Source organism: Camelus bactrianus, chromosome 10 (assembly GCF_048773025.1).
Source record: "Camelus bactrianus isolate YW-2024 breed Bactrian camel chromosome 10, ASM4877302v1, whole genome shotgun sequence".
Taxonomy (NCBI): Eukaryota; Metazoa; Chordata; class Mammalia; order Artiodactyla; family Camelidae; genus Camelus; species Camelus bactrianus.
Genome location: NC_133548.1, coordinates 20,350,904 through 20,358,316, shown reverse-complemented (window position 1 = coordinate 20,358,316; position 7,413 = coordinate 20,350,904). Strand labels below are relative to the sequence as shown.

Genomic DNA, 7,413 nt, shown 5'->3' with positions numbered 1-7,413 from the left:
ATTGCTTTCCTTTAGGGGATGGTACCGGCGTCTCAGGCAGATTACTTAACTAGTGCTGATCAGGTGATTCCTTGTTGACTCTTCTGTTTCTGGGAGCGTCGAAACCGTAATTAAGTTTTGGTCTTGGTTTGGCAATGTGCAGCTTAGTATAAGCGACTCCGTTTTGGGTTTGTTGTGTTGTTTTTAATACACTCGGTGATCACTCCTTACAACTTGGGACCACAAGGAATTAGGTTGATGAATAGAGCTGGCGTGGGTGGTTTTCCTTTGTAGCTGCAGACCTGTTTTTCCCAACAGTCTGTTCCTTTTAATGCAAGGACCAACGAGGTCTCTGTTGAGAGCGGGCCTGGGTGCGGAAGGGGGAACTCAGAGAAAGCCAGGCTGTGGATCCCCACAACTGCCAAAATAGAGGTGTGTTGGCAGCCATAAGTAAGTAGGCCGTGGGGCCCAGGCGGAAGGTCACAACAGCTTGCACCTGGTAAGGGGTAAATGTACGCATGCGCCAGTAGCGTGAGTCAGCAGTATGAACACTACGCATGCGCCACTAGCATTATTAAAAAGGAGCGCGCGCCACGCCAGGGGCGCGCCATCTTGTTGTATGGGGGTGAGGTGCTGTTTCGCGGCATGTCGGCTCCTCGGGCATTTTTCCAGTTGGGCAGCTCACCTCGAATCCCTCTCCAGCCCCTCTCGGCTGACGAGGTGCCTCTAATCTCCAGGGAGAACACTTAACTTGCACTTATTCCTGAGTTTAAGCTGCTTTATATCTCTTCTTAACATTTTTTTTTTTCAGCATCTGATATAAAGTCCAGAGTTTTCTCAAGCTTTGTTCTTTTATCTGGGGCTTGATAAACCCACACTGGTTTGGCGCCTAGACAAACTGCTTTCTTTTGAGGTGGTTCCCAAGTTTTATTCAAGAAGTTAGAGCTTCTCTCTACTCTCTGCAGAGGCGGCGGACGGGAGAGGCAGCCTCCGCCGGGCCAGCTGCGGTGAATAAGGGCCGTTAACCTGCCCGGGGCGCCAGGTCCACACCTCCTTATATCCGGGGCTCCTCTGGCTCAGTTTGTTCCGAGCTCTCCAGGGAAGATCCACGCTTTCCTCCGCTCTCTCCGGTGAGTGTTTCCTGGTTTTTATTTTCTCCGTTAGTCTGTTTTTCAGTATTCTAGACTGTAGTTTTTTTTTCCGTTTCATGTTTTCCAACCTTGTTACGATTTTCTGCTTCCTTTTATATTTTTCCTTTTGCTCTTTCTTCGGGACCTTGAGAAATACGGAAGGTAAGCAGATACCCCTTGTCTTCTTTGGATCATAGTATTTTTATGGTAGCTTGTTTAGGGGGAAAAAAAACACAACTTGGAAGCGGCTCCTGCTCTGCGCGACTTTCCTAAGGAGCCGCCGCTCTACAGCCCGCCGCCGGGGACCTCGCATCCCGGGCAGCCCCGCAAGCTTAAGAGCGCCGCGCGGGCTGTGTCTGAGCCTTGGGTCTCGGCCAACGGCGCGGAGCACGAGGGCCGCGGCCTGGAGCCCGGCCAGCCGCCTGCTACCGCCCAGGATACACTGTGGATGAAGGGGACTCGCCTCTTTATTTCTGGGTGGGGAAGAGTGGACTTCAGCGTCTTTAATGCCAGGTTAACAGAGGCGCATTGGAGCAGCTGAAGTCCTTGGGCCTTGAGCAGAATGGTTTTAGCCCCTTACTTGTAACTTCGCAACAGGAAGTTAGAGAAAGCGTTGTCAGTTCTTTTTTCAGTTTATTGAAAGGCCTTCCTACCCTGCAGGAGCTTACAGATATAACTAGATATTTGCCTCTCCCCAGGACCCCCAAAATCACATTCCTTTTGGATAACTCTTTTAAAGACTCCCTTATCATAGTTCAATCGCTCCCGCACCAGCTTGTCTCATTTTTCATGGAAAGAAACGCTCTTATTTTTTCTGTGGTAGGAGAAGTTGACTTTAAGGGAGGCAAGAAATAAGCCTAAAGCCCAGGAGACTCATTAGAGTGTTGCTATGAATTACACCGGATATTAACCGCGGAAGAGGTTTACACTAGTGCTTTTTCTTCATGCCAAACCTGACAGATGAATTGACAGATGTGACGCAAGTCGCTTTATTTCTAGTTAACAGATGGTGCGTTCCAATTAGATGTTAGTACATTTTGAATTGTGTTGGGTCTACTGGAAGGGAAATTGGTGGCTCCTCCACCATGAAAATAAAACTACTCTAAATTCGTTTTGAATGAAATGCTCTTTTTCATTCATACTGTGGGCAGAATCCATCATCACAAATGGTCTTGCACTCACACGTGTATGTACACACGTAAGGGTACACACTTTTAATTGAACTGCCAAATCACTGTAGAAAGAATTCGCATATTTCTATTAGTCATGGCGCTTATACTGAGAACAACATTGAAAAATTAGGTCACAATTAAGGAAAGAAGATATATAAACATGAGTTCTAGGGGTTTAAACTGTCATATTGGAAATGTAAGTGGACACCAGCTGGACCCGTTAATATTTGGAAGCAGTTGGTTCCATCTAGAATATACTGATAACCACATTAGGTTGGCAGCTTATTGTTACTAGGTTGAAATATGATTAGTTAAATTGTATATCCGTCATGTCTTTTGAACTCTTAGTTTTTCAAAGAATAGATGAGATGATATTACCATCTTGTTTCGTTAATAATTAGTAATTAACTTGAATATTAAGATTTCAGAGTTCCAGATGTGGTCTCTCTTATTTCTTCCTTATAGGGACAGTAGAATATACTGTAATGAAATTTTCATGTCAGATCTCCTGATGAAATACCTTCTTTACATTTATGAGTGTTTAAGATCCAAAATATGATTTAGACACCTTGTAAATACAAATTAGCATTTTACCTAATAGCATGGATTAAAAGGTATGTACAAGAAACCATGTTTTCAATATCATAAAACTAAAGATACGCTTCTGAGATTTTTGGCTAACCAATATGGGAAATAGCATTATTTTGTGAACTTCCCAAGTGTTGTGAGTTGAATTGTGTCCTCCAAAAATACATACTAATGTCCTAGTACCCAGTACCTCAGAAAATTATCTGATTTGGAGGTAGGGTGGTTGAGAGGCAATTAGTTAAGAGGTCATACTGGTATAGAGTGGGCCCTAAATCCAGAATGACTGGTGTCCTTATTCAAAGAAATCAAGACACAGGAGGAGAATGAGATGATGGAGACAGAGTTACGCTGTTGCAAACTATGAAAAGCTGGGGATTGTTAGCAGTGACACCGGGGCGAAGAAGACAGAGTAGATAAATCCTCCCCTAGAGTCTTTGAGAGATCATGGTTCTGCAAACATTTTGACTTCAGACTTCTGGCCTCTGGAGCTGTGAAAGAATACATTTCTGCAGTTTAAAGCTACCCAGCATGTCACACTTTATTGTGGCAACTCTAGGAAACTACAGATTTTAAAGCAATAGAAATGAATTGTTTCAGATTTCTGGAAACTACATGTCCAAAATTGAGGTTTTGTCGGGGTCATGCTTCCTTGGAAACCTCCAGGGGAGGATCCTTTCTTTGCCTCTTTCCACTACTGGTCACCCTGGGTGTTCTTGGCTTTCAGCGTCACACTTCCGATCCATTTCCAGCTTCACATGGCCCCCTTCCCTCTGGATTTCTGTGTCTTCACGTGGTGTTCTCCTCCCTGTTTCTTTCGTTTCTCTTCTTACCAGGACACTAGTCCTGTTGGAATCAGGGCTCTAGTTTAATATAACCTCATCTTAACTCGATTGCATACTCTGTTTCTAGATAAGGTCACATTAACAGGTCCTGGGGGTAGGACTTCACATCTTCAGTGTGCCACTATTCAGCCCAAAACATTAAGCAAATAAATTTAAATTGCAATTGCAGTATGTTAGGTTCCACTTGTCCAGACATTTCCAGTGTACGCTCTTCAACAGCCTCTTTTAAAGGTAGCATAATCTAGAATCTAAATCATACTTAATAGAATATAAAATTGATTGCTGGTCACATGTTACTTTACCATTTGAAAGGAAAAAAAACACTGCCAATTAAACTACTCTGGAGTGCTTTCTCAGCATTTAAGTTATATACTTATTAAAGGCTTCTTTAAAACTTACCAGGCATGGATTTTTTTTTCATACATTACTTTTATGAGTACATCAAAAGCAAAGTAAAAGCACATCATTTGGTTAATGAATTCTAAAATTTCTGCACTCCTAAAACATTGTTATTTTGAATCAACCAACTCACAAGTCAAAGATGCTTATCTTTTTCCACATAAAATCATCCCCTGTTTATCTGTAGCATTGGCAAGAGCACACCACTAGCCTGCTTCAGGAATGTTACTGCACATCTAATCACTGTGGACCCACCTCTTGCCACGGCTGTTTGATTCCTGGAAGGTGACACTTAGGATTAACTTTCAATCCAGTAACAGCTATTCAAGTTTAATGCTGACAATTTTGGGTGGTCAGGAATACCTGGAAATAATAACTGTAATAATTTTAAGACAATATCACATGAAAGACATTCTAATTTTGAGATGCTTTTTTGTGAAAGGCAATGTTCCTAGGAAATAAATAAAATTTATGAACATTTTAATGATGGAAAAGTCAGTGTTTTTATAAGTAGTCTATGTGTTGGATAATTACTCCTCTTAGAATACATTCCCAATTGTTGAGCTAAACTCTGCCCCGGTAGCTTTAAACTGCTTCGCTCAGGTCTGCATTTTGCTACGACACCAGAACAACTTAGTAGATCTTAATAGATCTTCTAAAAGAAGAGCTTTTTAAACAAGGTAATAGATCAGAAGATTTGATCAGAAGCCCTCATATGGCAGGTATCATGTTAGACACCGGGGAAGCAAGCTTTGATGAGCATGTGTGTGTGTGCGTATATGTGTGTCTACCCCAATCTAAGTGTTTACACCTTCTCAGGAGCGCTGAGATGACTGGTTGTACTGATAACCAGGGGTAGAGCGAGTGGTGTGTTTAGGGAGAGAGAAAAGTAAGTTTAAAGTCCACGATGTGGGAAGGAATGTGGTGCCCTTGAAAACCAGTTACAAGGCCAGGGGGCAAATGCTCAGAAGTTTAAGATTTAATTTAAAAATGTGACATCTAAATCTGAATGCAATATCATCAATACTCTTTCTGGACAGAGCAGAGCAGAATGTGATTCTCACTATCTTGTATGTACAATGTAGGATCTGTTAAGATAAACCTTTTTGTATTTAATTTATTCTAGTTGACCCTACCAGACACTTGTGATTGTTTTGGATTCTGATTCTTTCGTCCCTCACAACCAAAACAGTCAGTGTCCCCCATCAGCTTCCCACCACCTGATGTCTCCTCATATATTTGTCATTGATTAAAGAAACAAGCAAGTTGTATGGGGTACAGTTAAGGACCAGCTTTTACAATGTCAGTTAAACATTTCCTGTATGCTACCATTGATCAATAATTCAATACTTGGAGATCAAGACTATTCAAAAAGTTGTAAATTAATCAGTTTACACTACAGCCAAGTCATTTATCTTCATCTTTTCTCCAGAGCTATCACAGGAAAATTTTATAAAACTTACCATATTACATAATTATATTTAGTTTTTGAACCTTTTTCTTTTTCTTATCCTTTCTAGCAAAATGTGAATCTAAAAGAAATTGTGTTCCTTGTTCATCATTAATACTTCAAAATACTCATCTTCCATCCTCTCACTTGCCTGATGTTCACAACAGAGATACCAGGCTCTTCTCTTCATCTACCGACTTCCTGGTCTCATTTCTTGATTTCAACAAATGTTCCCACTCCGTCAATGAAAATTTGAATTATCAAACTGATTCTCAGTTTGTCTTTCCCTGTGAACTCCAGTAATTCTACCTGGAGCCATAGGCATCTTTGTGAATGATCCAGCCTGTTTTCTGGTCCCAGTTTATTCAGTTTCGTAGCATCAGTCATCATGGATAGTCCATCTCCCCAGCACATTATATTTCAGACACTCCAAGGTCACAGAATGTATCACCACCAAATTCTAAACAATGTCAAAATCCTAAAAGCGTGCGTTCTGTTCTGTCGCCATAATTCCCTATCCTTCCTCTCTACTGAAGTATTTCTGCTTAAATATTTTTGAACATATGAGGGCCTCTACTTTGGTCATGTCCTGAATTTCTTACTATTTGTCAACCTCCTGTCTTCACCCCCCATTTTATCCTGGTTACTCTCTGATCCGTTAGTTTAATCACACCCAAATCATATAACCTAACAGACTGGATTCACATTAAAATCATAATTAGATGAACTCTAAACACAGCGTGGTAACCTTAGTACTATTTTTCTTAAGAAACTTTATCTTTCCTTCCAGATTTCTGAGATTACTCCACTTTTCACTTCCAATCACTGTATCAGCTAATGATGAAATTTATGTTTTAAGGAAATGAAATATATAGCTGGCACACTTCTATTTTTCTATCCTCACCTAAAAGCTTAATTCTGCATATATTCACCTTCATCCATCCTTTCATTTCCAAGGAAGAGTTTTCTCAATAAAAGACCAGTCACTCAAAATACGATCTTTTTTCCATTATCTCTTGCCTTAAGGATTTTGAATCTTAATCTATACCTTATTAATCTCACTATGCTTGTGTTTTCTCATTAGTACATCAGTGTATGCTAATATCTATTATCCTAAAGAAAAGCAAATGAAAAAAATCTTTATTTAATAAATGCCTGCTTCTGGTTGTAATCCGATTTTTCCACTGTCTTTCAGTGTCAAATCTTTCAGTACTTTATATATAAACTTTATTGACATTCTAATATCCTATTTACCTCTTGACAAATTGCCGGGTAGCTCCTGTTCCCCCCAATAAAATGAAATGGCTCTTCATTGTACTGATGACCTCTAGGATTTCAAGGTCAGATGTTAAGGCAGGCATGTTGGATATACAGACAAGTATGGTACTGGATACATCTGATTCTTCTGAGCAAGTGCAGTAGAGTTCTTAGTTTTCTCATCCTAATGCCACAGATGCCATATTCAGTGAGACGACAGCTATGGAGGGTCAAGATGGGTTTGATTATTTTTCTCTGGTTAATCTCTTCAGGGCTGTTACAAAGCCAGGCTCAAGTCTGCTGTCTTCCCCAAAATAGTGTAAACTGCATAGTATTTTTAATCCCTTTTGGCTTAAACAAGATAGAGGAAATTTATTTAGCTTCAGTGAGAACCCTAATCTTTAGTTTCCATGACATGCTCTCTTGAATGTTTTCTTATAACCGTAGTCACAGTTGGTCTCCTTTCATATCTCCTTATCTTCCTCCACTAGAGCTAAAACGCCATTAGAACTATAAATGGTAGGATTTCCTACTGTGTGCTTATAGGTCCTCTTTTTTCCTCTCTATATCATGTTTCTAGGTGATTTTGGCCTTTA

General features: G+C 40.5%; 1 long non-coding RNA gene across 1 annotated transcript in view; it reads left to right on the top strand.

Moving 5' to 3' along the window:
- Window positions 1-584: 584 nt before the first annotated feature.
- The window catches only part of LOC123619609 (uncharacterized), a 231,667-nt gene continuing 224,838 nt past the window's right edge, over window positions 585-7,413 (top strand). Inside the window, exons 1-2 of the long non-coding RNA XR_012509854.1 lie at window positions 585-699; window positions 945-1,109. This is a non-coding gene — a long non-coding RNA (uncharacterized LOC123619609). The remainder of the gene's footprint in view (window positions 700-944; window positions 1,110-7,413) is intronic.